At 49.4% G+C, this 23,496-nt stretch overlaps 61 non-coding genes and 3 pseudogenes across 61 annotated transcripts; all 64 read right to left on the reverse strand.

The window, feature by feature from the left end:
- Positions 1 to 181: 181 nt before the first annotated feature.
- On the reverse strand, positions 182 to 300 carry LOC149756104 (5S ribosomal RNA). Its single transcript, XR_016406862.1, has one exon. It is a non-coding gene; the product is annotated as a 5S ribosomal RNA (ribosomal RNA).
- Positions 301 to 546: 246 nt separating this feature from the next.
- LOC149756105 (5S ribosomal RNA) lies at positions 547 to 665 on the reverse strand (annotated as a pseudogene).
- A 246-nt stretch (positions 666 to 911) lies between these two features.
- On the reverse strand, positions 912 to 1,030 carry LOC149756106 (5S ribosomal RNA). Its single transcript, XR_016408861.1, has one exon. It is a non-coding gene; the product is annotated as a 5S ribosomal RNA (ribosomal RNA).
- A 246-nt stretch (positions 1,031 to 1,276) lies between these two features.
- On the reverse strand, positions 1,277 to 1,395 carry LOC149756107 (5S ribosomal RNA). Its single transcript, XR_016412890.1, has one exon. It is a non-coding gene; the product is annotated as a 5S ribosomal RNA (ribosomal RNA).
- A 246-nt stretch (positions 1,396 to 1,641) lies between these two features.
- LOC149756108 (5S ribosomal RNA) lies at positions 1,642 to 1,760 on the reverse strand. Its single transcript, XR_016412825.1, has one exon. It is a non-coding gene; the product is annotated as a 5S ribosomal RNA (ribosomal RNA).
- A 248-nt stretch (positions 1,761 to 2,008) lies between these two features.
- LOC149756109 (5S ribosomal RNA) lies at positions 2,009 to 2,127 on the reverse strand. Its single transcript, XR_016400911.1, has one exon. It is a non-coding gene; the product is annotated as a 5S ribosomal RNA (ribosomal RNA).
- Positions 2,128 to 2,373: 246 nt separating this feature from the next.
- LOC149756110 (5S ribosomal RNA) lies at positions 2,374 to 2,492 on the reverse strand. Its single transcript, XR_016406506.1, has one exon. It is a non-coding gene; the product is annotated as a 5S ribosomal RNA (ribosomal RNA).
- Positions 2,493 to 2,738: 246 nt separating this feature from the next.
- LOC149756111 (5S ribosomal RNA) lies at positions 2,739 to 2,857 on the reverse strand. Its single transcript, XR_016402056.1, has one exon. It is a non-coding gene; the product is annotated as a 5S ribosomal RNA (ribosomal RNA).
- A 248-nt stretch (positions 2,858 to 3,105) lies between these two features.
- LOC149756112 (5S ribosomal RNA) lies at positions 3,106 to 3,224 on the reverse strand. The gene has a single exon (XR_016407837.1). It is a non-coding gene; the product is annotated as a 5S ribosomal RNA (ribosomal RNA).
- A 246-nt stretch (positions 3,225 to 3,470) lies between these two features.
- On the reverse strand, positions 3,471 to 3,589 carry LOC149756113 (5S ribosomal RNA). The gene has a single exon (XR_016405373.1). It is a non-coding gene; the product is annotated as a 5S ribosomal RNA (ribosomal RNA).
- A 246-nt stretch (positions 3,590 to 3,835) lies between these two features.
- On the reverse strand, positions 3,836 to 3,954 carry LOC149756114 (5S ribosomal RNA). Its single transcript, XR_016408173.1, has one exon. It is a non-coding gene; the product is annotated as a 5S ribosomal RNA (ribosomal RNA).
- A 246-nt stretch (positions 3,955 to 4,200) lies between these two features.
- Positions 4,201 to 4,319, reverse strand: LOC149756115 (5S ribosomal RNA). The gene has a single exon (XR_016411962.1). It is a non-coding gene; the product is annotated as a 5S ribosomal RNA (ribosomal RNA).
- A 248-nt stretch (positions 4,320 to 4,567) lies between these two features.
- Positions 4,568 to 4,686, reverse strand: LOC149756116 (5S ribosomal RNA). The gene has a single exon (XR_016411744.1). It is a non-coding gene; the product is annotated as a 5S ribosomal RNA (ribosomal RNA).
- Positions 4,687 to 4,932: 246 nt separating this feature from the next.
- On the reverse strand, positions 4,933 to 5,051 carry LOC149756117 (5S ribosomal RNA). Its single transcript, XR_016405290.1, has one exon. It is a non-coding gene; the product is annotated as a 5S ribosomal RNA (ribosomal RNA).
- A 246-nt stretch (positions 5,052 to 5,297) lies between these two features.
- On the reverse strand, positions 5,298 to 5,416 carry LOC149756118 (5S ribosomal RNA; annotated as a pseudogene).
- A 246-nt stretch (positions 5,417 to 5,662) lies between these two features.
- Positions 5,663 to 5,781, reverse strand: LOC149756119 (5S ribosomal RNA). Its single transcript, XR_016412826.1, has one exon. It is a non-coding gene; the product is annotated as a 5S ribosomal RNA (ribosomal RNA).
- A 248-nt stretch (positions 5,782 to 6,029) lies between these two features.
- Positions 6,030 to 6,148, reverse strand: LOC149756120 (5S ribosomal RNA). Its single transcript, XR_016400912.1, has one exon. It is a non-coding gene; the product is annotated as a 5S ribosomal RNA (ribosomal RNA).
- Positions 6,149 to 6,394: 246 nt separating this feature from the next.
- On the reverse strand, positions 6,395 to 6,513 carry LOC149756121 (5S ribosomal RNA). Its single transcript, XR_016406507.1, has one exon. It is a non-coding gene; the product is annotated as a 5S ribosomal RNA (ribosomal RNA).
- Positions 6,514 to 6,759: 246 nt separating this feature from the next.
- Positions 6,760 to 6,878, reverse strand: LOC149756122 (5S ribosomal RNA). The gene has a single exon (XR_016402057.1). It is a non-coding gene; the product is annotated as a 5S ribosomal RNA (ribosomal RNA).
- A 248-nt stretch (positions 6,879 to 7,126) lies between these two features.
- On the reverse strand, positions 7,127 to 7,245 carry LOC149756123 (5S ribosomal RNA). The gene has a single exon (XR_016407838.1). It is a non-coding gene; the product is annotated as a 5S ribosomal RNA (ribosomal RNA).
- Positions 7,246 to 7,491: 246 nt separating this feature from the next.
- LOC149756124 (5S ribosomal RNA) lies at positions 7,492 to 7,610 on the reverse strand. Its single transcript, XR_016405374.1, has one exon. It is a non-coding gene; the product is annotated as a 5S ribosomal RNA (ribosomal RNA).
- A 246-nt stretch (positions 7,611 to 7,856) lies between these two features.
- LOC149756125 (5S ribosomal RNA) lies at positions 7,857 to 7,975 on the reverse strand. Its single transcript, XR_016408174.1, has one exon. It is a non-coding gene; the product is annotated as a 5S ribosomal RNA (ribosomal RNA).
- Positions 7,976 to 8,221: 246 nt separating this feature from the next.
- LOC149756126 (5S ribosomal RNA) lies at positions 8,222 to 8,340 on the reverse strand. The gene has a single exon (XR_016411973.1). It is a non-coding gene; the product is annotated as a 5S ribosomal RNA (ribosomal RNA).
- Positions 8,341 to 8,588: 248 nt separating this feature from the next.
- Positions 8,589 to 8,707, reverse strand: LOC149756127 (5S ribosomal RNA). Its single transcript, XR_016411745.1, has one exon. It is a non-coding gene; the product is annotated as a 5S ribosomal RNA (ribosomal RNA).
- Positions 8,708 to 8,953: 246 nt separating this feature from the next.
- LOC149756128 (5S ribosomal RNA) lies at positions 8,954 to 9,072 on the reverse strand. Its single transcript, XR_016405292.1, has one exon. It is a non-coding gene; the product is annotated as a 5S ribosomal RNA (ribosomal RNA).
- Positions 9,073 to 9,318: 246 nt separating this feature from the next.
- LOC149756129 (5S ribosomal RNA) lies at positions 9,319 to 9,437 on the reverse strand (annotated as a pseudogene).
- Positions 9,438 to 9,683: 246 nt separating this feature from the next.
- Positions 9,684 to 9,802, reverse strand: LOC149756130 (5S ribosomal RNA). The gene has a single exon (XR_016402817.1). It is a non-coding gene; the product is annotated as a 5S ribosomal RNA (ribosomal RNA).
- A 246-nt stretch (positions 9,803 to 10,048) lies between these two features.
- Positions 10,049 to 10,167, reverse strand: LOC149756131 (5S ribosomal RNA). Its single transcript, XR_016411984.1, has one exon. It is a non-coding gene; the product is annotated as a 5S ribosomal RNA (ribosomal RNA).
- Positions 10,168 to 10,413: 246 nt separating this feature from the next.
- Positions 10,414 to 10,532, reverse strand: LOC149756132 (5S ribosomal RNA). The gene has a single exon (XR_016406532.1). It is a non-coding gene; the product is annotated as a 5S ribosomal RNA (ribosomal RNA).
- A 246-nt stretch (positions 10,533 to 10,778) lies between these two features.
- Positions 10,779 to 10,897, reverse strand: LOC149756133 (5S ribosomal RNA). Its single transcript, XR_016411995.1, has one exon. It is a non-coding gene; the product is annotated as a 5S ribosomal RNA (ribosomal RNA).
- Positions 10,898 to 11,145: 248 nt separating this feature from the next.
- On the reverse strand, positions 11,146 to 11,264 carry LOC149756134 (5S ribosomal RNA). The gene has a single exon (XR_016411746.1). It is a non-coding gene; the product is annotated as a 5S ribosomal RNA (ribosomal RNA).
- Positions 11,265 to 11,510: 246 nt separating this feature from the next.
- LOC149756135 (5S ribosomal RNA) lies at positions 11,511 to 11,629 on the reverse strand. Its single transcript, XR_016405293.1, has one exon. It is a non-coding gene; the product is annotated as a 5S ribosomal RNA (ribosomal RNA).
- A 246-nt stretch (positions 11,630 to 11,875) lies between these two features.
- LOC149756136 (5S ribosomal RNA) lies at positions 11,876 to 11,994 on the reverse strand. The gene has a single exon (XR_016406533.1). It is a non-coding gene; the product is annotated as a 5S ribosomal RNA (ribosomal RNA).
- Positions 11,995 to 12,240: 246 nt separating this feature from the next.
- Positions 12,241 to 12,359, reverse strand: LOC149756137 (5S ribosomal RNA). The gene has a single exon (XR_016412006.1). It is a non-coding gene; the product is annotated as a 5S ribosomal RNA (ribosomal RNA).
- A 248-nt stretch (positions 12,360 to 12,607) lies between these two features.
- LOC149756138 (5S ribosomal RNA) lies at positions 12,608 to 12,726 on the reverse strand. The gene has a single exon (XR_016411747.1). It is a non-coding gene; the product is annotated as a 5S ribosomal RNA (ribosomal RNA).
- A 246-nt stretch (positions 12,727 to 12,972) lies between these two features.
- LOC149756139 (5S ribosomal RNA) lies at positions 12,973 to 13,091 on the reverse strand. Its single transcript, XR_016408869.1, has one exon. It is a non-coding gene; the product is annotated as a 5S ribosomal RNA (ribosomal RNA).
- Positions 13,092 to 13,336: 245 nt separating this feature from the next.
- On the reverse strand, positions 13,337 to 13,455 carry LOC149756140 (5S ribosomal RNA). The gene has a single exon (XR_016404201.1). It is a non-coding gene; the product is annotated as a 5S ribosomal RNA (ribosomal RNA).
- A 243-nt stretch (positions 13,456 to 13,698) lies between these two features.
- Positions 13,699 to 13,817, reverse strand: LOC149756141 (5S ribosomal RNA). The gene has a single exon (XR_016403804.1). It is a non-coding gene; the product is annotated as a 5S ribosomal RNA (ribosomal RNA).
- Positions 13,818 to 14,065: 248 nt separating this feature from the next.
- LOC149756142 (5S ribosomal RNA) lies at positions 14,066 to 14,184 on the reverse strand. Its single transcript, XR_016400642.1, has one exon. It is a non-coding gene; the product is annotated as a 5S ribosomal RNA (ribosomal RNA).
- A 246-nt stretch (positions 14,185 to 14,430) lies between these two features.
- On the reverse strand, positions 14,431 to 14,549 carry LOC149756143 (5S ribosomal RNA). Its single transcript, XR_016408118.1, has one exon. It is a non-coding gene; the product is annotated as a 5S ribosomal RNA (ribosomal RNA).
- A 246-nt stretch (positions 14,550 to 14,795) lies between these two features.
- On the reverse strand, positions 14,796 to 14,914 carry LOC149756144 (5S ribosomal RNA). The gene has a single exon (XR_016406534.1). It is a non-coding gene; the product is annotated as a 5S ribosomal RNA (ribosomal RNA).
- A 246-nt stretch (positions 14,915 to 15,160) lies between these two features.
- LOC149756145 (5S ribosomal RNA) lies at positions 15,161 to 15,279 on the reverse strand. Its single transcript, XR_016404202.1, has one exon. It is a non-coding gene; the product is annotated as a 5S ribosomal RNA (ribosomal RNA).
- A 243-nt stretch (positions 15,280 to 15,522) lies between these two features.
- On the reverse strand, positions 15,523 to 15,641 carry LOC149756146 (5S ribosomal RNA). Its single transcript, XR_016408265.1, has one exon. It is a non-coding gene; the product is annotated as a 5S ribosomal RNA (ribosomal RNA).
- Positions 15,642 to 15,888: 247 nt separating this feature from the next.
- LOC149756147 (5S ribosomal RNA) lies at positions 15,889 to 16,007 on the reverse strand. The gene has a single exon (XR_016403805.1). It is a non-coding gene; the product is annotated as a 5S ribosomal RNA (ribosomal RNA).
- A 248-nt stretch (positions 16,008 to 16,255) lies between these two features.
- Positions 16,256 to 16,374, reverse strand: LOC149756148 (5S ribosomal RNA). Its single transcript, XR_016413056.1, has one exon. It is a non-coding gene; the product is annotated as a 5S ribosomal RNA (ribosomal RNA).
- A 246-nt stretch (positions 16,375 to 16,620) lies between these two features.
- Positions 16,621 to 16,739, reverse strand: LOC149756149 (5S ribosomal RNA). Its single transcript, XR_016405294.1, has one exon. It is a non-coding gene; the product is annotated as a 5S ribosomal RNA (ribosomal RNA).
- A 246-nt stretch (positions 16,740 to 16,985) lies between these two features.
- LOC149756150 (5S ribosomal RNA) lies at positions 16,986 to 17,104 on the reverse strand. The gene has a single exon (XR_016406536.1). It is a non-coding gene; the product is annotated as a 5S ribosomal RNA (ribosomal RNA).
- Positions 17,105 to 17,350: 246 nt separating this feature from the next.
- Positions 17,351 to 17,469, reverse strand: LOC149756151 (5S ribosomal RNA). The gene has a single exon (XR_016404204.1). It is a non-coding gene; the product is annotated as a 5S ribosomal RNA (ribosomal RNA).
- A 244-nt stretch (positions 17,470 to 17,713) lies between these two features.
- Positions 17,714 to 17,832, reverse strand: LOC149756152 (5S ribosomal RNA). The gene has a single exon (XR_016405343.1). It is a non-coding gene; the product is annotated as a 5S ribosomal RNA (ribosomal RNA).
- A 247-nt stretch (positions 17,833 to 18,079) lies between these two features.
- On the reverse strand, positions 18,080 to 18,198 carry LOC149756153 (5S ribosomal RNA). The gene has a single exon (XR_016403806.1). It is a non-coding gene; the product is annotated as a 5S ribosomal RNA (ribosomal RNA).
- Positions 18,199 to 18,446: 248 nt separating this feature from the next.
- LOC149756154 (5S ribosomal RNA) lies at positions 18,447 to 18,565 on the reverse strand. Its single transcript, XR_016413058.1, has one exon. It is a non-coding gene; the product is annotated as a 5S ribosomal RNA (ribosomal RNA).
- A 246-nt stretch (positions 18,566 to 18,811) lies between these two features.
- LOC149756155 (5S ribosomal RNA) lies at positions 18,812 to 18,930 on the reverse strand. Its single transcript, XR_016405295.1, has one exon. It is a non-coding gene; the product is annotated as a 5S ribosomal RNA (ribosomal RNA).
- A 246-nt stretch (positions 18,931 to 19,176) lies between these two features.
- On the reverse strand, positions 19,177 to 19,295 carry LOC149756156 (5S ribosomal RNA). The gene has a single exon (XR_016406537.1). It is a non-coding gene; the product is annotated as a 5S ribosomal RNA (ribosomal RNA).
- A 246-nt stretch (positions 19,296 to 19,541) lies between these two features.
- Positions 19,542 to 19,660, reverse strand: LOC149756157 (5S ribosomal RNA). The gene has a single exon (XR_016404205.1). It is a non-coding gene; the product is annotated as a 5S ribosomal RNA (ribosomal RNA).
- A 244-nt stretch (positions 19,661 to 19,904) lies between these two features.
- LOC149756158 (5S ribosomal RNA) lies at positions 19,905 to 20,023 on the reverse strand. The gene has a single exon (XR_016405344.1). It is a non-coding gene; the product is annotated as a 5S ribosomal RNA (ribosomal RNA).
- A 247-nt stretch (positions 20,024 to 20,270) lies between these two features.
- Positions 20,271 to 20,389, reverse strand: LOC149756159 (5S ribosomal RNA). The gene has a single exon (XR_016403807.1). It is a non-coding gene; the product is annotated as a 5S ribosomal RNA (ribosomal RNA).
- A 247-nt stretch (positions 20,390 to 20,636) lies between these two features.
- On the reverse strand, positions 20,637 to 20,755 carry LOC149756160 (5S ribosomal RNA). The gene has a single exon (XR_016406538.1). It is a non-coding gene; the product is annotated as a 5S ribosomal RNA (ribosomal RNA).
- A 246-nt stretch (positions 20,756 to 21,001) lies between these two features.
- Positions 21,002 to 21,120, reverse strand: LOC149756161 (5S ribosomal RNA). The gene has a single exon (XR_016404206.1). It is a non-coding gene; the product is annotated as a 5S ribosomal RNA (ribosomal RNA).
- Positions 21,121 to 21,363: 243 nt separating this feature from the next.
- Positions 21,364 to 21,482, reverse strand: LOC149756162 (5S ribosomal RNA). Its single transcript, XR_016405495.1, has one exon. It is a non-coding gene; the product is annotated as a 5S ribosomal RNA (ribosomal RNA).
- A 247-nt stretch (positions 21,483 to 21,729) lies between these two features.
- Positions 21,730 to 21,848, reverse strand: LOC149756163 (5S ribosomal RNA). Its single transcript, XR_016406539.1, has one exon. It is a non-coding gene; the product is annotated as a 5S ribosomal RNA (ribosomal RNA).
- A 246-nt stretch (positions 21,849 to 22,094) lies between these two features.
- Positions 22,095 to 22,213, reverse strand: LOC149756164 (5S ribosomal RNA). The gene has a single exon (XR_016404207.1). It is a non-coding gene; the product is annotated as a 5S ribosomal RNA (ribosomal RNA).
- A 243-nt stretch (positions 22,214 to 22,456) lies between these two features.
- Positions 22,457 to 22,575, reverse strand: LOC149756165 (5S ribosomal RNA). Its single transcript, XR_016405496.1, has one exon. It is a non-coding gene; the product is annotated as a 5S ribosomal RNA (ribosomal RNA).
- A 247-nt stretch (positions 22,576 to 22,822) lies between these two features.
- LOC149756166 (5S ribosomal RNA) lies at positions 22,823 to 22,941 on the reverse strand. Its single transcript, XR_016406540.1, has one exon. It is a non-coding gene; the product is annotated as a 5S ribosomal RNA (ribosomal RNA).
- A 246-nt stretch (positions 22,942 to 23,187) lies between these two features.
- Positions 23,188 to 23,306, reverse strand: LOC149756167 (5S ribosomal RNA). Its single transcript, XR_016404208.1, has one exon. It is a non-coding gene; the product is annotated as a 5S ribosomal RNA (ribosomal RNA).
- Positions 23,307 to 23,496: the final 190 nt, after the last annotated feature.

Below are 23,496 nucleotides of genomic sequence, written 5' to 3' on the forward strand. Positions count from 1 at the left end.
CCGCCGGGGCCGTTCTGGCGTAGGATTCAACGCGCTGGTCCCGCTATGCGGCATGGCACCGCCAGTCTCCGGACTCAGTTTATTTTCGGAGGAAAAAAATTATCCGAAGAGGAAAAGCCAAATTCCGAAAAATTAAAAATAAATATTATCAAAAAATAAAAAATTGGAGAAAAAAATAAAAAGGGTGCAACACGAGGACTTCCCCGGGGGTCACCCATCCTAGTACTACTCTCGCCAAAGCACGCTTAACTGCGGAGTTCTGATGGGATCCGGTGCATTAGTGCTGGTATGATCGCACCCATGACATGCCCTTCGAAACTCCCTTTTATGACAAAGCAGCAGACCTCGACGGCCCGAGACATTCGCGCTGCCGGGGCCGTTCTGGCGTAGGATTCAACGCGCTGTTCCGCTATGCGGCATGGCACCGCCAGTCTCCGGACTCAGTTTATTTTCGGGGGAAAAAAATTATCCGAAGAGGAAAAGCCAAAAGCCGAAAAATAAAAAATAAATGATATCAAAAAATAAAAAAGCGGAAAAAAAATAAAAGGGGTGCAACACGAGGACTTTCCAGGGGGTCACCCATCCTAGTACTACTCTCGCCCAAGCACGCTTAACTGCAGAGTTTTGATGGGATCCGGGGCATTAGTGCTGGTATGATCGCACCCATGACATGCCCTTCGAAACTCCCTTTTATGACAAAGCAGCAGACCTCGACGGCCCGAGACATTCGCGCTGCCGGGGCCGTTCTGGCGTATGATTCAACGTGCTGTTCCGCTATGCGGCATGGCACCGCCAGTCTCCGGACTCAGTTTATTTTCGGGGGGAAAAAATTATCCGAAGAGGAAAAGCCAAAAGCCGAAAAATTAAAAATAAATATTATCAAAAAATAAAAAAGCGGGCAAAAAATAAAAAGGGTGCAACACGAGGACTTCCCAGGGGGTCACCCATCCTAGTACTTCTCTCGCCCAAGCACGCTTAACTGCGGAGTTATGATGGGATCCGTTGCATTAGTGCTGGTATGATCGCACCCATGACATGCCCTTCGAAACTCCCTTTTATGACAAAGCAGCAGACCGCGACGGCCCGAGACATTCGCGCTGCCGGGGCCGTTCTGGCGTAGGATTCAACGCGCTGTTCCGCTATGCGGCATGGCACCGCCAGTCTCCGGACTCAGTTTATTTTCGGGAAAAAAAAATTATCCGAAGAGGAAAAGCCAAAAGCCGAAAAATTAAAAATAAATATTATCAAAAAATAAAAAAGCGGGCAAAAAATAAAAAGAGTGCAACACGAGGACTTCCCAGGGGGTCACCCATCCTAGTACTACTCTCGCCCAAGCACGCTTAACTGCGGAGTTCTGATGGGATCCGGTGCATTAGTGCTGGTATGATCGCACCCATGACATGCCCTTCGAAACACCCTTTTATGACAAAGCAGCAGACCTCGACGGCCCGAGGCATTCGCGCTGCCGGGGCCGTTCTGGCGTAGGATTCAACGCGCTGTTCCGCTATGCGGCATGGCACCGCGAGTCTCCGGACTCAGTTTATTTTCGGGGAAAAAAAATTATCCGAAGAGGAAAAGCCAAAAGCCGAAAAATTAAAAATAAATATTATCAAAAAATAAAAAAGCGGGCAAAAAATAAAAGGGGTGCAACACGAGGACTTCCCAGGGGGTCACCCATCCTAGTACTTCTCTCGCCCAAGCACGCTTAACTGCGGAGTTCTGATGGGATCCGGTGCATTAGTGCTGGTATGATCGCACCCATGACATGCCCATCGAAACTCCCTTTTATGACAAAGCAGCAGACCTCGACGGCCCGAGACATTCGCGCCGCCGGGGCCGTTCTGGCGTAGGATTCAACGCGCTGGTCCCGCTATGCGGCATGGCGCCGCCAGTCTCCGGACTCAGTTTATTTTCGGGGAAAAAAAATTATCCGAAGAGGAAAAGCCAAGAGCCGAAAAATTAAAAATAAATATTATCAAAAAATAAAAAAGTGGAGAAAAAAATAAAAAGGGTGCAACACGAGGACTTCCCAGGGGGTCACCCATCCTAGTACTACTCTCGCCCAAGCACGCTTAACTGCGGAGTTCTGATGGGATCCGGTGCATTAGTACTGGTATGATCGCACCCATGACATGCCCTTCGAAACAACCTTTTATGACAAAGCAGCAGACCTCGACGGCCCGAGACATTCGCGCTGCCGGGGCCGTTCTGGCGTAGGATTCAACGCGCTGTTCCGCTATGCGGCATGGCACCGCGAGTCTCCGGACTCAGTTTATTTTCGGGGGAAAAAAATTATCCGAAGTGGAAAAGCCAAAAGCCGGAAAATTAAAAATAAATATTATCAAAAAATAAAAAAGCGGGCAAAAAATAAAAGGGGTGCAACACGAGGACTTCCCAGGGGGTCACCCATCCTAGTACTACTCTCGCCCAAGCACGCTTAACTGCGGAGTTCTGATCGGATCCGGTGCATTAGTGCTGGTATGATCGCAACCATGACATGCCCTTCGAAACTCCCTTTTATGACAATGCAGCAGGCCTCGACGGCCCGAGGCATTCGCGCTGCCGGGGCCGTTCTGGCGTAGGATTCAACGCGCTGTTCCGCTATGCGGCATGGCACCGCGAGTCTCCGGACTCAGTTTATTTTCGGGGGAAAAAAATTATCCGAAGTGGAAAAGCCAAAAGCCGGAAAATTAAAAATAAATATTATCAAAAAATAAAAAAGCGGGCAAAAAATAAAAGGGGTGCAACACGAGGACTTCCCAGGGGGTCACCCATCCTAGTACTACTCTCGCCCAAGCACGCTTAACTGCGGAGTTCTGATGGGATCCGGTGCATTAGTGCTGGTATGATCGCAACCATGACGTGCCCATCGAAACTCCCTTTTATGACAAAGCAGCAGACCTCGACGGCCCGAGACATTCGCGCCGCCGGGGCCGTTCTGGCGTAGGATTCAACGCGCTGGTCCCGCTATGCGGCATGGCACCGCCAGTCTCCGGACTCAGTTTATTTTCGGGGGAAAAAAATTATCCGAAGAGGAAAAGCCAAAAGCCGAAAAATTAAAAATAAATATTATCAAAAAATAAAAAAGTGGAGAAAAAAATAAAAAGGGTGCAACACGAGGACTTTCCAGGGGGTCACCCATCCTAGTACTACTCTCGCCCAAGCACGCTTAACTGCGGAGTTCTGATGGTATCCGGTGCATTAGTGCTGGTATGATCGCACCCATGACATGCCCTTCGAAACTCCCTTTTATGACAAAGCAGCAGACCTCGACGGCCCGAGACATTCGCGCTGCCGGGGCCGTTCTGGCGTAGGATTCAACGCGCTGTTCCGCTATGCGGCATGGCACCGCGAGTCTCCGGACTCAGTTTATTTTCGGGGGAAAAAAATTATCCGAAGAGGAAAAGCCAAAAGCCGAAAAATAAAAAATAAATGATATCAAAAAATAAAAAAGCGGAAAAAAAATAAAAGGGGTGCAACACGAGGACTTTCCATGGGGTCACCCATCCTAGTACTACTCTCGCCCAAGCACGCTTAACTGCAGAGTTCTGATGGGATCCGGTGCATTAGTGCTGGTATGATCGCACCCATGACATGCCCTTCGAAACTCCCTTTTATGACAAAGAAGCAGACCTCGACGGCCCGAGACATTCGCGCTGCCGGGGCCGTTCTGGCGTATGATTCAACGTTCTGTTTCGCTATGCGGCATGGCACCGCCAGTCTCCGGACTCAGTTTATTTTCGGGGGGAAAAAATTATCCGAAGAGGAAAAGCCAAAAGCCAAAAAATTAAAAATAAATATTATCAAAAAATAAAAAAGCGGGCAAAAAATAAAAAGGGAGCAACACGAGGACTTCCCAGGGGGTCACCCATCCTAGTACTTCTCTCGCCCAAGCACGCTTAACTGCGGAGTTATGATGGGATCCGGTGCATTAGTGCTGGTATGATCGCACCCATGACATGCCCTTCGAAACTCCCTTTTATGACAAAGCAGCAGACCGCGACGGCCCGAGACATTCGCGCTGCCGGGGCCGTTCTGGCGTAGGATTCAACGCGCTGTTCCGCTATGCGGCATGGCACCGCCAGTCTCCGGACTCAGTTTATTTTCGGGAAAAAAAAATTATCCGAAGAGGAAAAGCCAAAAGCCGAAAAATTAAAAATAAATATTATCAAAAAATAAAAAAGCGGGCAAATAATAAAAGGGGTGCAACACGAGGACTTCCCAGGGGGTCACCCATCCTAGTACTACTCTCGCCCAAGCACGCTTAACTGCGGAGTTCTGATGGGATCCGGTGCATTAGTGCTGGTATGATCGCACCCATGACATGCCCATCGAAACTCCCTTTTATGACAAAGCAGCAGACCTCGACGGCCCGAGACATTCGCGCCGCCGGGGCCGTTCTGGCGTAGGATTCAACACGCTGGTCCCGCTATGCGGCATGGCACCGCCAGTCTCCGGACTCAGTTTATTTTCGGAGAAAAAAAATTATCCGAAGAGGAAAAGCCAAAAGCCGAAAAATTAAAAATAAATATTATCAAAAAATAAAAAAGTGGAGAAAAAAATAAAAAGGGTGCAACACGAGGACTTCCCAGGGGGTCACCCATCCTAGTACTACTCTCGCCCAAGCACGCTTAACTGCGGAGTTCTGATGGGATCCGGTGCATTAGTGCTGGTATGATCGCACCCATGACATGCCCTTTGAAACTCCCTTTTATGACAAAGCAGCAGACCTCGACGGCCCGAGACATTCGCGCTGCCGGGGCCGTTCTGGCGTAGGATTCAACGCGCTGTTCCGCTATGCGGCATGGCACCGCGAGTCTCCGGACTCAGTTTATTTTCGGGGGAAAAAAATTATCCGAAGAGGAAAAGCCAAAAGCCGAAAAATAAAAAATAAATGATATCAAAAAATAAAAAAGCGGAAAAAAAATAAAAGGGGTGCAACACGAGGACTTTCCAGGGGGTCACCCATCCTAGTACTACTCTCGCCCAAGCACGCTTAACTGCAGAGTTCTGATGGGATCCGGTGCATTAGTGCTGGTATGATCGCACCCATGACATGCCCTTCGAAACTCCCTTTTATGACAAAGCAGCAGACCTCGACGGCCCGAGACATTCGCGCTGCCGGGGCCGTTCTGGCGTATGATTCAACGTGCTGTTCCGCTATGCGGCATGGCACCGCCAGTCTCCGGACTCAGTTTATTTTCGGGGGGAAAAAATTATCCGAAAAGGAAAAGCCAAAAGCCAAAAAATTAAAAATAAATATTATCAAAAAATAAAAAAGCGGGCAAAAAATAAAAAGGGTGCAACACGAGGACTTTCCAGGGGGTCACCCATCCTAGTACTTCTCTCGCCCAAGCACGCTTAACTGCGGAGTCATGATGGGATCCGGTGCATTAGTGCTGGTATGATCGCACCCATGACATGCCCTTCGAAACTCCCTTTTATGACAAAGCAGCAGACCGCGACGGCCCGAGACTTTCGCGCTGCCGGGGCCGTTCTGGCGTAGGATTCAACGCGCTGTTCCGCTATGCGGCATGGCACCGCCAGTCTCCGGACTCAGTTTATTTTCGGGGAAAAAAAATTATCCGAAGAGGAAAAGCCAAAAGCCGAAAAATTAAAAATAAATATTATCAAAAAATAAAAAAGCGGGCAAAAAATAAAAGGGGTGCAACACGAGGACTTCCCAGGGGGTCACCCATCCTAGTACTTCTCTCGCCCAAGCACGCTTAACTGCGGAGTTCTGATGGGATCCGGTGCATTAGTGCTGGTATGATCGCACCCATGACATGCCCATCGAAACTCCCTTTTATGACAAAGCAGCAGACCTCGACGGCCCGAGACATTCGCGCCGCCGGGGCCGTTCTGGCGTAGGATTCAACGCGCTGGTCCCGCTATGCGGCATGGCACCGCCAGTCTCCGGACTCAGTTTATTTTCGGGGAAAAAAAATTATCCGAAGAGGAAAAGCCAAGAGCCGAAAAATTAAAAATAAATATTATCAAAAAATAAAAAAGTGGAGAAAAAAATAAAAAGGGTGCAACACGAGGACTTCCCAGGGGGTCACCCATCCTAGTACTACTCTCGCCCAAGCACGCTTAACTGCGGAGTTCTGATGGGATCCGGTGCATTAGTACTGGTATGATCGCACCCATGACATGCCCTTCGAAACAACCTTTTATGACAAAGCAGCAGACCTCGACGGCCCGAGACATTCGCGCTGCCGGGGCCGTTCTGGCGTAGGATTCAACGCGCTGTTCCGCTATGCGGCATGGCACCGCGAGTCTCCGGACTCAGTTTATTTTCGGGGGAAAAAAATTATCCGAAGTGGAAAAGCCAAAAGCCGGAAAATTAAAAATAAATATTATCAAAAAATAAAAAAGCGGGCAAAAAATAAAAGGGGTGCAACACGAGGACTTCCCAGGGGGTCACCCATCCTAGTACTACTCTCGCCCAAGCACGCTTAACTGCGGAGTTCTGATCGGATCCGGTGCATTAGTGCTGGTATGATCGCAACCATGACATGCCCTTCGAAACTCCCTTTTATGACAAAGCAGCAGGCCTCGACGGCCCGAGGCATTCGCGCTGCCGGGGCCGTTCTGGCGTAGGATTCAACGCGCTGTTCCGCTATGCGGCATGGCACCGCGAGTCTCCGGACTCAGTTTATTTTCGGGGGAAAAAAATTATCCGAAGTGGAAAAGCCAAAAGCCGGAAAATTAAAAATAAATATTATCAAAAAATAAAAAAGCGGGCAAAAAATAAAAGGGGTGCAACACGAGGACTTCCCAGGGGGTCACCCATCCTAGTACTACTCTCGCCCAAGCACGCTTAACTGCGGAGTTCTGATGGGATCCGGTGCATTAGTGCTGGTATGATCGCAACCATGACGTGCCCATCGAAACTCCCTTTTATGACAAAGCAGCAGACCTCGACGGCCCGAGACATTCGCGCCGCCGGGGCCGTTCTGGCGTAGGATTCAACGCGCTGGTCCCGCTATGCGGCATGGCACCGCCAGTCTCCGGACTCAGTTTATTTTCGGGGGAAAAAAATTATCCGAAGAGGAAAAGCCAAAAGCCGAAAAATTAAAAATAAATATTATCAAAAAATAAAAAAGTGGAGAAAAAAATAAAAAGGGTGCAACACGAGGACTTTCCAGGGGGTCACCCATCCTAGTACTACTCTCGCCCAAGCACGCTTAACTGCGGAGTTCTGATGGTATCCGGTGCATTAGTGCTGGTATGATCGCACCCATGACATGCCCTTCGAAACTCCCTTTTATGACAAAGCAGCAGACCTCGACGGCCCGAGACATTCGCGCTGCCGGGGCCGTTCTGGCGTAGGATTCAACGCGCTGTTCCGCTATGCGGCATGGCACCGCGAGTCTCCGGACTCAGTTTATTTTCGGGGGAAAAAAATTATCCGAAGAGGAAAAGCCAAAAGCCGAAAAATAAAAAATAAATGATATCAAAAAATAAAAAAGCGGAAAAAAAATAAAAGGGGTGCAACACGAGGACTTTCCATGGGGTCACCCATCCTAGTACTACTCTCGCCCAAGCACGCTTAACTGCAGAGTTCTGATGGGATCCGGTGCATTAGTGCTGGTATGATCGCACCCATGACATGCCCTTCGAAACTCCCTTTTATGACAAAGAAGCAGACCTCGACGGCCCGAGACATTCGCGCTGCCGGGGCCGTTCTGGCGTATGATTCAACGTTCTGTTCCGCTATGCGGCATGGCACCGCCAGTCTCCGGACTCAGTTTATTTTCGGGGGGAAAAAATTATCCGAAGAGGAAAAGCCAAAAGCCAAAAAATTAAAAATAAATATTATCAAAAAATAAAAAAGCGGGCAAAAAATAAAAAGGGAGCAACACGAGGACTTCCCAGGGGGTCACCCATCCTAGTACTTCTCTCGCCCAAGCACGCTTAACTGCGGAGTTATGATGGGATCCGGTGCATTAGTGCTGGTATGATCGCACCCATGACATGCCCTTCGAAACTCCCTTTTATGACAAAGCAGCAGACCGCGACGGCCCGAGACATTCGCGCTGCCGGGGCCGTTCTGGCGTAGGATTCAACGCGCTGTTCCGCTATGCGGCATGGCACCGCCAGTCTCCGGACTCAGTTTATTTTCGGGAAAAAAAAATTATCCGAAGAGGAAAAGCCAAAAGCCGAAAAATTAAAAATAAATATTATCAAAAAATAAAAAAGCGGGCAAATAATAAAAGGGGTGCAACACGAGGACTTCCCAGGGGGTCACCCATCCTAGTACTACTCTCGCCCAAGCACGCTTAACTGCGGAGTTCTGATGGGATCCGGTGCATTAGTGCTGGTATGATCGCACCCATGACATGCCCATCGAAACTCCCTTTTATGACAAAGCAGCAGACCTCGACGGCCCGAGACATTCGCGCCGCCGGGGCCGTTCTGGCGTAGGATTCAACACGCTGGTCCCGCTATGCGGCATGGCACCGCCAGTCTCCGGACTCAGTTTATTTTCGGAGAAAAAAAATTATCCGAAGAGGAAAAGCCAAAAGCCGAAAAATTAAAAATAAATATTATCAAAAAATAAAAAAGTGGAGAAAAAAATAAAAAGGGTGCAACACGAGGACTTCCCAGGGGGTCACCCATCCTAGTACTACTCTCGCCCAAGCACGCTTAACTGCGGAGTTCTGATGGGATCCGGTGCATTAGTGCTGGTATGATCGCACCCATGACATGCCCTTTGAAACTCCCTTTTATGACAAAGCAGCAGACCTCGACGGCCCGAGACATTCGCGCTGCCGGGGCCGTTCTGGCGTAGGATTCAACGCGCTGTTCCGCTATGCGGCATGGCACCGCGAGTCTCCGGACTCAGTTTATTTTCGGGGGAAAAAAATTATCCGAAGAGGAAAAGCCAAAAGCCGAAAAATAAAAAATAAATGATATCAAAAAATAAAAAAGCGGAAAAAAAATAAAAGGGGTGCAACACGAGGACTTTCCAGGGGGTCACCCATCCTAGTACTACTCTCGCCCAAGCACGCTTAACTGCAGAGTTCTGATGGGATCCGGTGCATTAGTGCTGGTATGATCGCACCCATGACATGCCCTTCGAAACTCCCTTTTATGACAAAGCAGCAGACCTCGACGGCCCGAGACATTCGCGCTGCCGGGGCCGTTCTGGCGTATGATTCAACGTGCTGTTCCGCTATGCGGCATGGCACCGCCAGTCTCCGGACTCAGTTTATTTTCGGGGGGAAAAAATTATCCGAAAAGGAAAAGCCAAAAGCCAAAAAATTAAAAATAAATATTATCAAAAAATAAAAAAGCGGGCAAAAAATAAAAAGGGTGCAACACGAGGACTTTCCAGGGGGTCACCCATCCTAGTACTTCTCTCGCCCAAGCACGCTTAACTGCGGAGTCATGATGGGATCCGGTGCATTAGTGCTGGTATGATCGCACCCATGACATGCCCTTCGAAACTCCCTTTTATGACAAAGCAGCAGACCGCGACGGCCCGAGACTTTCGCGCTGCCGGGGCCGTTCTGGCGTAGGATTCAACGCGCTGTTCCGCTATGCGGCATGGCACCGCCAGTCTCCGGACTCAGTTTATTTTCGGGAAAAAAAAATTATCCGAAGAGGAAAAGCCAAAAGCCGAAAAATTAAAAATAAATATTATCAAAAAATAAAAAAGCGGGCAAAAAATAAAAAGGGTGCAACACGAGGACTTCCCAGGGGGTCACCCATCCTAGTACTACTCTCGCCCAAGTACGCTTAACTGCGGAGTTCTGATGGGATCCGGTGCATTAGTGCTGGTATGATCGCACCCATGACATGCCCTTCGAAACTCCCTTTTATGACAAAGCAGCAGACCTCGACGGCCCGAGGCATTCGCGCTGCCGGGGCCGTTCTGGCGTAGGATTCAACGCGCTGTTCCGCTATGCGGCATGGCACCGCGAGTCTCCGGACTCAGTTTATTTTCAGGGGAAAAAAATTATCCGAAGAGGAAAAGCCAAAAGCCGAAAAATTAAAAATAAATATTATCAAAAAATAAAAAAGCGGGCAAATAATAAAAGGGGTGCAACACGAGGACTTCCCAGGGGGTCACCCATCCTAGTACTACTCTCGCCCAAGCACGCTTAACTGCGGAGTTCTGATGGGATCCGGTGCATTAGTGCTGGTATGATCGCACCCATGACATGCCCATCGAAACTCCCTTTTATGACAAAGCAGCAGACCTCGACGGCCCGAGACATTCGCGCCGCCGGGGCCGTTCTGGCGTATGATTCAACGCGCTGTTCCGCTATGCGGCATGGCACCGCCAGTCTCCGGACTCAATTTATTTTCGGGGGGAAAAAATTATCCGAAGAGGAAAAGCCAAAAGCCAAAAAATTAAAAATAAATATTATCAAAAAATAAAAAAGCGGGCAAAAAATAAAAAGGGTGCAACACGAGGACTTCCCAGGGGGTCACCCATCCTAGTACTTCTCTCGCCCAAGCACGCTTAACTGCGGAGTTATGATGGGATCCGGTGCATTAGTGCTGGTATGATCGCACCCATGACATGCCCTTCGAAACTCCCTTTTATGACAAAGCAGCAGACCGCGAAGGCCCGAGACATTCGCGCTGCCGGGGCCGTTCTGGCGTAGGATTCAACGCGCTGTTCCGCTATGCGGCATGGCACCGCGAGTCTCCGGACTCAGTTTATTTTCGGGGGAAAAAAATTATCCGAAGAGGAAAAGCCAAAAGCTGAAAAATTAAAAATAAATATTATCAAAAAATAAAAAAGCGGGCAAAAAATAAAAGGGGTGCAACACGAGGACTTCCCAGGGGGTCACCCATCCTAGTACTACTCTCGCCCAAGCACGCTTAACTGCGGAGTTCTGATGGGATCCGGTGCATTAGTGCTGGTATGATCGCACCCATGACATGCCCATCGAAACTCCCTTTTATGACAAAGCAGCAGACCTCGACGGCCCGAGACATTCGCGCCGCCGGGGCCGTTCTGGCGTAGGATTCAACGCGCTGGTCCCGCTATGCGGCATGGCACCGCCAGTCTCCGGACTCAGTTTATTTTCGGGGAAAAAAAATTATCCGAAGAGGAAAAGCCAAAAGCCGAAAAATTAAAAATAAATATTATCAAAAAATAAAAAAGTGGAGAAAAAAATAAAAAGGGTGCAACACGAGGACTTCCCAGGGGGTCACCCATCCTAGTACTACTCTCGCCCAAGCACGCTTAACTGCGGAGTTCTGATGGGATCCGGTGCATTAGTGCTGGTATGATCGCACCCATGACATGCCCTTCGAAACACCCTTTTATGACAAAGCAGCAGACCTCGACGGCCCGAGACATTCGCGCTGCCGGGGCCGTTCTGGCGTAGGATTCAACGCGCTGTTCCGCTATGCGGCATGGCACCGCGAGTCTCCGGACTCAGTTTATTTTCGGGGGAAAAAAATTATCCGAAGAGGGAAAGCCAAAAGCCGAAAAATAAAAAATAAATGTTATCAAAAAATAAAAAAGCGGGCAAAAAATAAAAGGGGTGCAACACGAGGACTTTCCAGGGGGTCACCCATCCTAGTACTACTCTCGCCCAAGCACGCTTAACTGCAGAGTTCTGATGGGATCCGGTGCATTAGTGCTGGTATGATCGCACCCATGACATGCCCTTCGAAACTCCCTTTTATGACAAAGCAGCAGACCTCGACGGCCCGAGACATTCGCGCTGCCGGGACCGTTCTGGCGTATGATTCAACGCGCTGTTCCGCTATGCGGCATGGCACCGCCAGTCTCCGGACTCAGTTTATTTTCGGGGGGAAAAAATTATCCGAAGAGGAAAAGCCAAAAGCCAAAAAATTAAAAATAAATATTATCAAAAAATAAAAAAGCGGGCAAAAAATAAAAAGGGTGCAACACGAGGACTTCCCAGGGGGTCACCCATCCTAGTACTTCTCTCGCCCAAGCACGCTTAACTGCGGAGTTATGATGGGATCCGGTGCATTAGTGCTGGTATGATCGCACCCATGACATGCCCTTCGAAACTCCCTTTTATGACAAAGCAGCAGACCGCGACGGCCCGAGACATTCGCGCTACCGGGGCCGTTCTGGCGTAGGATTCAACGCGCTGTTCCGCTATGCGGCATGGCACCGCCAGTCTCCGGACTCAGTTTATTTTCGGGGGAAAAAAATTATCCGAAGAGAAAAAGCCAAAAGCTGAAAAATTAAAAATAAATATTATCAAAAAATAAAAAAGCGGGCAAAAAATAAAAGGGGTGCAACACGAGGACTTCCCAGGGGGTCACCCATCCTAGTACTACTCTCGCCCAAGCACGCTTAACTGCGGAGTTCTGATGGGATCCGGTGCATTAGTGCTGGTATGATCGCACCCATGACATGCCCATCGAAACTCCCTTTTATGACAAAGCAGCAGACCTCGACGGCCCGAGACATTCGCGCCACCGGGGCCGTTCTGGCGTAGGATTCAACGCGCTGGTCCCGCTATGCGGCATGGCACCGCCAGTCTCCGGACTCAGTTTATTTTCGGGGAAAAAAAATTATCCGAAGAGGAAAAGCCAAAAGCCGAAAAATTAAAAATAAATATTATCAAAAAATAAAAAAGTGGAGAAAAAAATAAAAAGGGTGCAACACGAGGACTTCCCAGGGGGTCACCCATCCTAGTACTACTCTCGCCCAAGCACGCTTAACTGCGGAGTTCTGATGGGATCCGGTGCATTAGTGCTGGTATGATCGCACCCATGACATGCCCTTCGAAACACCCTTTTATGACAAAGCAGCAGACCTCGACGGCCCGAGACATTCGCGCTGCCGGGGCCGTTCTGGCGTAGGATTCAACGCGCTGTTCCGCTATGCGGCATGGCACCGCGAGTCTCCGGACTCAGTTTATTTTCGGGGGAAAAAAATTATCCGAAGAGGGAAAGCCAAAAGCCGAAAAATAAAAAATAAATGTTATCAAAAAATAAAAAAGCGGGCAAAAAATAAAAGGGGTGCAACACGAGGACTTTCCAGGGGGTCACCCATCGTAGTACTTCTCTCGCCCAAGCACGCTTAACTGCGGAGTTATGATGGGATCCGGTGCATTAGTGCTGGTATGATCGCACCCATGACATGCCCTTCGAAACTCCCTCTTATGACAAAGCACAGACCGCGACGGCCCGAGACATTCGCGCTGCCGGGGCCGTTCTGGCGTAGGATTCAACGCGCTGTTCCGCTATGCGGCATGGCACCGCCAGTCTCCGGACTCAGTTTATTTTCGGGAAAAAAAAATTATCCGAAGAGGAAAAGCCAAAAGCCGAAAAATTAAAAATAAATATTATCAAAAAATAAAAAAGCGGGCAAAAAATAAAAAGGGTGCAACACGAGGACTTCCCAGGGGGTCACCCATCCTAGTACTACTCTCGCCCAAGCACGCTTAACTGCGGAGTTCTGATCGGATCCGGTGCATTAGTGCTGGTATGATCGCACCCATGACATGCCCTTCGAAACTCCCTTTTATGACAAAGCAGCAGACCTCGATGGCCCGAGGCATTCGCGCTGCCGGGGCCGTTCTGGCGTAGGATTCAACGCGCTGTTCCGCTATGCGGCATGGCACCGCGAGTCTCCGGACTCAGTTTATTTTCGGGGGAAAAAAATTATCCGAAGTGGAAAAGCCAAAAGCCGGAAAATTAAAAATAAATATTATCAAAAAAAAAAGCGGGCAAAAAATAAAAGGGGTGCAACACGAGGACTTCCCAGGGGGTCACCCATCCTAGTACTACTCTCGCCCAAGCACGCTTAACTGCGGAGTTCTGATGGGATCCGGTGCATTTGTGCTGGTATGATCGCTCCCATGACATGCCCATCGAAACTCCCTTTTATGACAAAGCAGCAGACCTCGACGGCCCGAGACATTCGCGCCGCCGGGGCCGTTCTGGCGTAGGATTCAACGCGCTGGTCCCGCTATGCGGCATGGCACCGCCAGTCTCCGGACTCAGTTTATTTTCGGGGGAAAAAAATTATCCGAAGAGGAAAAGCCAAAAGCCGAAAAAGTAAAAATAAATATTATCAAAAAATAAAAAAGTGGAGAAAAAAATAAAAAGGGTGCAACACGAGGACTTCCCATGGGGTCACCCATCCTAGTACTACTCTCGCCCAAGCACGCTTAACTGCGGAGTTCTGACGGGATCCGGTGCATTAGTGCTGGTATGATCGCACCCATGACATGCCCTTCGAAACTCCCTTTTATGACAAAGCAGCAGACCTCGACGGCCCGAGACATTCGCGCTGCCGGGGCCGTTCTGGCGTAGGATTCAACGCGCTGTTCCGCTATGCGGCATGGCACCGCGAGTCTCCGGACTCAGTTTATTTTCGGGGGAAAAAAATTATCCGAAGAGGAAAAGCCAAAAGCCGAAAAATAAAAAATAAATGATATCAAAAAATAAAAAAGCGGAAAAAAAATAAAAGGGGTGCAACACGAGGACTTTCCAGGGGGTCACCCATCCTAGTACTACTCTCGCCCAAGCACGCTTAATTGCAGAGTTCTGATGGGATCCGGTGCATTAGTGCTGGTATGATCGCACCCATGACATGCCCTTCGAAACTCCCTTTTATGACAAAGCAGCAGACCTCGACGGCCCGAGACATTCGCGCTGCCGGGGCCGTTCTGGCGTATGATTCAACGCGTTGTTCCGCTATGCGGCATGGCACCGCCAGTCTCCGGACTCAGTTTATTTTCGGGGGGAAAAAATTATCCGAAGAGGAAAAGCCAAAAGCCGAAAAATTAAAAATAAATATTATCAAAAAATAAAAAAGCGGGCAAAAAATAAAAAGGGTGCAACACGAGGACTTCCCAGGGGGTCACCCATCCTAGTACTTCTCTCGCCCAAGCACGCTTAACTGCGGAGTTATGATGGGATCCGGTGCATTAGTGCTGGTATGATCGCACCCATGGCATGCCCTTCAAAACTCCCTTTTATGACAAAGCAGCAGACCGCGACGGCCCGAGACATTCGCGCTGCCGGGGCCGTTCTGGCGTAGGATTCAACGCGCTGTTCCGCTATGCGGCATGGCACCGCCAGTCTCCGGACTCAGTTTATTTTCGGAAAAAAAAAATTATCCGAAGAGGAAAAGCCAAAAGCCGAAAAATTAAAAATAAATATTATCAAAAAATAAAAAAGCGGGCAAAAAATAAAAAGGGTGCAACACGAGGACTTCCCAGGGGGTCACCCATCCTAGTACTACTCTCGCCCAAGCACGCTTAACTGCGGAGTTCTGATCGGATCCGGTGCATTAGTGCTGGTATGATCGCACCCATGACATGCCCTTCGAAACTCCCTTTTATGACAAAGCAGCAGACCTCGATGGCCCGAGGCATTCGCGCTGCCGGGGCCGTTCTGGCGTAGGATTCAACGCGCTGTTCCGCTATGCGGCATGGCACCGCGAGTCTCCGGACTCAGTTTATTTTCGGGGGAAAAAAATTATCCGAAGTGGAAAAGCCAAAAGCCGGAAAATTAAAAATAAATATTATCAAAAAAAAAAGCGGGCAAAAAATAAAAGGGGTGCAACACGAGGACTTCCCAGGGGGTCACCCATCCTAGTTCTACTCTCGCCCAAGCACGCTTAACTGCGGAGTTCTGATGGGATCCGGTGCATTTGTGCTGGTATGATCGCTCCCATGACATGCCCATCGAAACTCCCTTTTATGACAAAGCAGCAGACCTCGACGGCCCGAGACATTCGCGCCGCCGGGGCCGTTCTGGCGTAGGATTCAACGCGCTGGTCCCGCTATGCGGCATGGCACCGCCAGTCTCCGGACTCAGTTTATTTTCGGGAAAAAAAAATTATCCGAAGAGGAAAAGCCAAAAGCCGAAAAATTAAAAATAAATATTATCAAAAAATAAAAAAGCGGGCAAAAAATAAAAGGGGTGCAACACGAGGACTTCCCAGGGGGTCACCCATCCTAGTACTACTCTCGCCCAAGCACGCTTAACTGCGGAGTTCTGATGGGATCCGGTGCATTTGTGCTGGTATGATCGCTCCCATGACATGCCCATGGAAACTCCCTTTTATGACAAAGCAGCAGACCTCGACGGCCCGAGACATTCGCGCCGCCGGGGCCGTTCTGGCGTAGGATTCAACGCGCTGGTCCCGCTATGCGGCATGGCACCGCCAGTCTCCGGACTCAGTTTATTTTCGGGAAAAAAAAATTATCCGAAGAGGAAAAGCCAAAAGCCGAAAAATTAAAAATAAATATTATCAAAAAATAAAAAAGTGGAGAAAAAAATAAAAAGGGTGCAACACGAGGACTTCCCAGGGGGTCACCCATCCTAGTACTACTCTCGCCCAAGCACGCTTAACTGCGGAGTTCTGACGGGATCCGGTGCATTAGTGCTGGTATGATCGCACCCATGACATGCCCTTCGAAACTCCCTTTTATGACAAAGCAGCAGACCTCGACGGCCCGAGACATTCGCGCTGCCGGGGCCGTTCTGGCGTAGGATTCAACGCGCTGTTCCGCTATGCGGCATGGCACCGCGAGTCTCCGGACTCAGTTTATTTTCGGGGGAAAAAAGTTATCCGAAGAGGAAAAGCCAAAAGCCGAAAAACAAAAAATAAATGATATCAAAAAATAAAAAAGCGGAAAAAAAATAAAAGGGGTGCAACACGAGGACTTTCCAGGGGGTCACCCATCCTAGTACTACTCTCGCCCAAGCACGCTTAACTGCAGAGTTCTGATGGGATCCGGTGCATTAGTGCTGGTATGATCGCACCCATGACATGCCCTTCGAAACTCCCTTTTATGACAAAGCAGCAGACCTCGACGGCCCGAGACATTCGCGCTGCCGGGGCCGTTCTGGCGTATGATTCAACGCGCTGTTCCGCTATGCGGCATGGCACCGCCAGTCTCCGGACTCAGTTTATTTTCGGGGGGAAAAAATTATCCGAAGAGGAAAAGCCAAAAGCCAAAAAATTAAAAATAAATATTATCAAAAAATAAAAAAGCGGGCAAAAAATAAAAAGGGTGCAACACGAGGACTTCCCAGGGGGTCACCCATCCTAGTACTTCTCTCGCCCAAGCACGCTTAACTGCGGAGTTATGATGGGATCCGGTGCATTAGTGCTGGTATGATCGCACCCATGGCATGCCCTTCAAAACTCCCTTTTATGACAAAGCAGCAGACCGCGACGGCCCGAGACATTCGCGCTGCCGGGGCCGTTCTGGCGTAGGATTCAACGCGCTGTTCCGCTATGCGGCATGGCACCGCCAGTCTCCGGACTCAGTTTATTTTCGGGAAAAAAAAATTATCCGAAGAGAAAAAGCCAAAAGCCGAAAAATTAAAAATAAATATTATCAAAAAATAAAAAAGCGGGCAAAAAATAAAAAGGGTGCAACACGAGGACTTCCCAGGGGGTCACCCATCCTAGTACTACTCTCGCCCAAGCACGCTTAACTGCGGAGTTCTGATCGGATCCGGTGCATTAGTGCTGGTATGATCGCACCCATGACATGCCCTTCGAAACTCCCTTTTATGACAAAGCAGCAGACCTCGACGGCCCGAGGCATTCGCGCTGCCGGGGCCGTTCTGGCATAGGATTCAACGCGCTGTTCCGCTATGCGGCATGGCACCGCGAGTCTCCGGACTCAGTTTATTTTCGGGGGAAAAAAATTATCCGAAGTGGAAAAGCCAAAAGCCGGAAAATTAAAAATAAATATTATCAAAAAAAAAAAGCGGGCAAAAAATAAAAGAGGTGCAACACGAGGACTTCCCAGGGGGTCACCCATCCTAGTACTACTCTCGCCCAAGCACGCTTAACTGCGGAGTTCTGATGGGATCCGGTGCATTTGTGCTGGTATGATCGCTCCCATGACATGCCCATCGAAACTCCCTTTTATGACAAAGCAGCAGACCTCGACGGCCCGAGACATTCGCGCCGCCGGGGCCGTTCTGGCGTAGGATTCAACGCGCTGGTCCCGCTATGCGGCATGGCACCGCCAGTCTCCGGACTCAGTTTATTTTCGGGAAAAAAAAATTATCCGAAGAGGAAAAGCCAAAAGCCGAAAAATTAAAAATAAATATTATCAAAAAATAAAAAAGCGGGCAAAAAATAAAAGGGGTGCAACACGAGGACTTCCCAGGGGGTCACCCATCCTAGTACTACTCTCGCCCAAGCACGCTTAACTGCGGAGTTCTGATGGGATCCGGTGCATTTGTGCTGGTATGATCGCTCCCATGACATGCCCATGGAAACTCCCTTTTATGACAAAGCAGCAGACCTCGACGGCCCGAGACATTCGCGCCGCCGGGGCCGTTCTGGCGTAGGATTCAACGCGCTGGTCCCGCTATGCGGCATGGCACCGCCAGTCTCCGGACTCAGTTTATTTTCGGGAAAAAAAAATTATCCGAAGAGGAAAAGCCAAAAGCCGAAAAATTAAAAATAAATATTATCAAAAAATAAAAAAGTGGAGAAAAAAATAAAAAGGGTGCAACACGAGGACTTCCCAGGGGGTCACCCATCCTAGTACTACTCTCGCCCAAGCACGCTTAACTGCGGAGTTCTGACGGGATCCGGTGCATTAGTGCTGGTATGATCGCACCCATGACATGCCCTTCGAAACTCCCTTTTATGACAAAGCAGCAGACCTCGACGGCCCGAGACATTCGCGCTGCCGGGGCCGTTCTGGCGTAGGATTCAACGCGCTGTTCCGCTATGCGGCATGGCACCGCGAGTCTCCGGACTCAGTTTATTTTCGGAGGAAAAAAGTTATCCGAAGAGGAAAAGCCAAAAGCCGAAAAATAAAAAATAAATGATATCAAAAAATAAAAAAGCGGAAAAAAAATAAAAGGGGTGCAACACGAGGACTTTCCAGGGGGTCACCCATCCTAGTACTACTCTCGCCCAAGCACGCTTAACTGCAGAGTTCTGATGGGATCCGGTGCATTAGTGCTGGTATGATCGCACCCATGACATGCCCTTCGAAACTCCCTTTTATGACAAAGCAGCAGACCTCGACGGCCCGAGACATTCGCGCTGCCGGGGCCGTTCTGGCGTATGATTCAACGCGCTGTTCCGCTATGCGGCATGGCACCGCCAGTCTCCGGACTCAGTTTATTTTCGGGGGGAAAAAATTATCCGAAGAGGAAAAGCCAAAAGCCAAAAAATTAAAAATAAATATTATCAAAAAATAAAAAAGCGGGCAAAAAATAAAAAGGGTGCAACACGAGGACTTCCCAGGGGGTCACCCATCCTAGTACTTCTCTCGCCCAAGCACGCTTAACTGCGGAGTTATGATGGGATCCGGTGCATTAGTGCTGGTATGATCGCACCCATGGCATGCCCTTCAAAACTCCCTTTTATGACAAAGCAGCAGACCGCGACGGCCCGAGACATTCGCGCTGCCGGGGCCGTTCTGGCGTAGGATTCAACGCGCTGTTCCGCTATGCGGCATGGCACCGCCAGTCTCCGGACTCAGTTTATTTTCGGGAAAAAAAAATTATCCGAAGAGAAAAAGCCAAAAGCCGAAAAATTAAAAATAAATATTATCAAAAAATAAAAAAGCGGGCAAAAAATAAAAAGGGTGCAACACGAGGACTTCCCAGGGGGTCACCCATCCTAGTACTACTCTCGCCCAAGCACGCTTAACTGCGGAGTTCTGATCGGATCCGGTGCATTAGTGCTGGTATGATCGCACCCATGACATGCCCTTCGAAACTCCCTTTTATGACAAAGCAGCAGACCTCGACGGCCCGAGGCATTCGCGCTGCCGGGGCCGTTCTGGCATAGGATTCAACGCGCTGTTCCGCTATGCGGCATGGCACCGCGAGTCTCCGGACTCAGTTTATTTTCGGGGGAAAAAAATTATCCGAAGTGGAAAAGCCAAAAGCCGGAAAATTAAAAATAAATATTATCAAAAAAAAAAAGCGGGCAAAAAATAAAAGAGGTGCAACACGAGGACTTCCCAGGGGGTCACCCATCCTAGTACTACTCTCGCCCAAGCACGCTTAACTGCGGAGTTCTGATGGGATCCGGTGCATTTGTGCTGGTATGATCGCTCCCATGACATGCCCATCGAAACTCCCTTTTATGACAAAGCAGCAGACCTCGACGGCCCGAGACATTCGCGCCGCCGGGGCCGTTCTGGCGTAGGATTCAACGCGCTGGTCCCGCTATGCGGCATGGCACCGCCAGTCTCCGGACTCAGTTTATTTTCGGGAAAAAAAAATTATCCGAAGAGGAAAAGCCAAAAGCCGAAAAATTAAAAATAAATATTATCAAAAAATAAAAAAGCGGGCAAAAAATAAAAGGGGTGCAACACGAGGACTTCCCAGGGGGTCACCCATCCTAGTACTACTCTCGCCCAAGCACGCTTAACTGCGGAGTTCTGATGGGATCCGGTGCATTTGTGCTGGTATGATCGCTCCCATGACATGCCCATCGAAACTCCCTTTTATGACAAAGCAGCAGACCTCGACGGCCCGAGACATTCGCGCCGCCGGGGCCGTTCTGGCGTAGGATTCAACGCGCTGGTCCCGCTATGCGGCATGGCACCGCCAGTCTCCGGACTCAGTTTATTTTCGGGGGGAAAAAATTATCCGAAGAGGAAAAGCCAAAAGCCAAAAAATTAAAAATAAATATTATCAAAAAATAAAAAAGCGGGCAAAAAATAAAAAGGGTGCAACACGAGGACTTCCCAGGGGGTCACCCATCCTAGTACTTCTCTCGCCCAAGCACGCTTAACTGCGGAGTTATGATGGGATCCGGTGCATTAGTGCTGGTATGATCGCACCCATGGCATGCCCTTCAAAACTCCCTTTTATGACAAAGCAGCAGACCGCGACGGCCCGAGACATTCGCGCTGCCGGGGCCGTTCTGGCGTAGGATTCAACGCGCTGTTCCGCTATGCGGCATGGCACCGCCAGTCTCCGGACTCAGTTTATTTTCGGGAAAAAAAAATTATCCGAAGAGGAAAAGCCAAAAGCCGAAAAATTAAAAATAAATATTATCAAAAAATAAAAAAGCGGGCAAAAAATAAAAAGGGTGCAACACGAGGACTTCCCAGGGGGTCACCCATCCTAGTACTACTCTCGCCCAAGCACGCTTAACTGCGGAGTTCTGATCGGATCCGGTGCATTAGTGCTGGTATGATCGCACCCATGACATGCCCTTCGAAACTCCCTTTTATGACAAAGCAGCAGACCTCGACGGCCCGAGGCATTCGCGCTGCCGGGGCCGTTCTGGCATAGGATTCAACGCGCTGTTCCGCTATGCGGCATGGCACCGCGAGTCTCCGGACTCAGTTTATTTTCGGGGGAAAAAAATTATCCGAAGTGGAAAAGCCAAAAGCCGGAAAATTAAAAATAAATATTATCAAAAAAAAAAGCGGGCAAAAAATAAAAGGGGTGCAACACGAGGACTTCCCTGGGGGTCACCCATCCTAGTACTACTCTCGCCCAAGCACGCTTAACTGCGGAGTTCTGATGGGATCCGGTGCATTTGTGCTGGTATGATCGCTCCCATGACATGCCCATCGAAACTCCCTTTTATGACAAAGCAGCAGACCTCGACGGCCCGAGACATTCGCGCCGCCGGGGCCGTTCTGGCGTAGGATTCAACGCGCTGGTCCCGCTATGCGGCATGGCACCGCCAGTCTCCGGACTCAGTTTATTTTCGGGGGGAAAAAATTATCCGAAGAGGAAAAGCCAAAAGCCAAAAAATTAAAAATAAATATTATCAAAAAATAAAAAAGCGGGCAAAAAATAAAAAGGGTGCAACACGAGGACTTCCCAGGGGGTCACCCATCCTAGTACTTCTCTCGCCCAAGCACGCTTAACTGCGGAGTTATGATGGGATCCGGTGCATTAGTGCTGGTATGATCGCACCCATGGCATGCCCTTCAAAACTCCCTTTTATGACAAAGCAGCAGACCGCGACGGCCCGAGACATTCGCGCTGCCGGGGCCGTTCTGGCGTAGGATTCAACGCGCTGTTCCGCTATGCGGCATGGCACCGCCAGTCTCCGGACTCAGTTTATTTTCGGGAAAAAAAAATTATCCGAAGAGGAAAAGCCAAAAGCCGAAAAATTAAAAATAAATATTATCAAAAAATAAAAAAGCGGGCAAAAAATAAAAAGGGTGCAACACGAGGACTTCCCAGGGGGTCACCCATCCTAGTACTACTCTCGCCCAAGCACGCTTAACTGCGGAGTTCTGATCGGATCCGGTGCATTAGTGCTGGTATGATCGCACCCATGACATGCCCTTCGAAACTCCCTTTTATGACAAAGCAGCAGACCTCGACGGCCCGAGGCATTCGCGCTGCCGGGGCCGTTCTGGCATAGGATTCAACGCGCTGTTCCGCTATGCGGCATGGCACCGCGAGTCTCCGGACTCAGTTTATTTTCGGGGGAAAAAAATTATCCGAAGTGGAAAAGCCAAAAGCCGGAAAATTAAAAATAAATATTATCAAAAAAAAAAGCGGGCAAAAAATAAAAGGGGTGCAACACGAGGACTTCCCTGGGGGTCACCCATCCTAGTACTACTCTCGCCCAAGCACGCTTAACTGCGGAGTTCTGATGGGATCCGGTGCATTTGTGCTGGTATGATCGCTCCCATGACATGCCCATCGAAACTCCCTTTTATGACAAAGCAGCAGACCTCGACGGCCCGAGACATTCGCGCCGCCGGGGCCGTTCTGGCGTAGGATTCAACGCGCTGGTCCCGCTATGCGGCATGGCACCGCCAGTCTCCGGACTCAGTTTATTTTCGGGGGGAAAAAATTATCCGAAGAGGAAAAGCCAAAAGCCAAAAAATTAAAAATAAATATTATCAAAAAATAAAAAAGCGGGCAAAAAATAAAAAGGGTGCAACACGAGGACTTCCCAGGGGGTCACCCATCCTAGTACTTCTCTCGCCCAAGCACGCTTAACTGCGGAGTTATGATGGGATCCGGTGCATTAGTGCTGGTATGATCGCACCCATGGCATGCCCTTCAAAACTCCCTTTTATGACAAAGCAGCAGACCGCGACGGCCCGAGACATTCGCGCTGCCGGGGCCGTTCTGGCGTAGGATTCAACGCGCTGTTCCGCTATGCGGCATGGCACCGCCAGTCTCCGGACTCAGTTTATTTTCGGGAAAAAAAAATTATCCGAAGAGGAAAAGCCAAAAGCCGAAAAATTAAAAATAAATATTATCAAAAAATAAAAAAGCGGGCAAAAAATAAAAAGGGTGCAACACGAGGACTTCCCAGGGGGTCACCCATCCTAGTACTACTCTCGCCCAAGCACGCTTAACTGCGGAGTTCTGATCGGATCCGGTGCATTAGTGCTGGTATGATCGCACCCATGACATGCCCTTCGAAACTCCCTTTTATGACAAAGCAGCAGACCTCGACGGCCCGAGGCATTCGCGCTGCCGGGGCCGTTCTGGCATAGGATTCAACGCGCTGTTCCGCTATGCGGCATGGCACCGCGAGTCTCCGGACTCAGTTTATTTTCGGGGGAAAAAAATTATCCGAAGTGAAAAAGCCAAAAG

The sequence above is a fragment of the Phoenix dactylifera genome, chromosome 4 (genome assembly GCF_051530095.1).
Source record: "Phoenix dactylifera cultivar Ajwa chromosome 4, Ajwa_hap1_PhDact_Kaust_v1.1, whole genome shotgun sequence".
NCBI classification, from domain to species: Eukaryota; Viridiplantae; Streptophyta; class Magnoliopsida; order Arecales; family Arecaceae; genus Phoenix; species Phoenix dactylifera.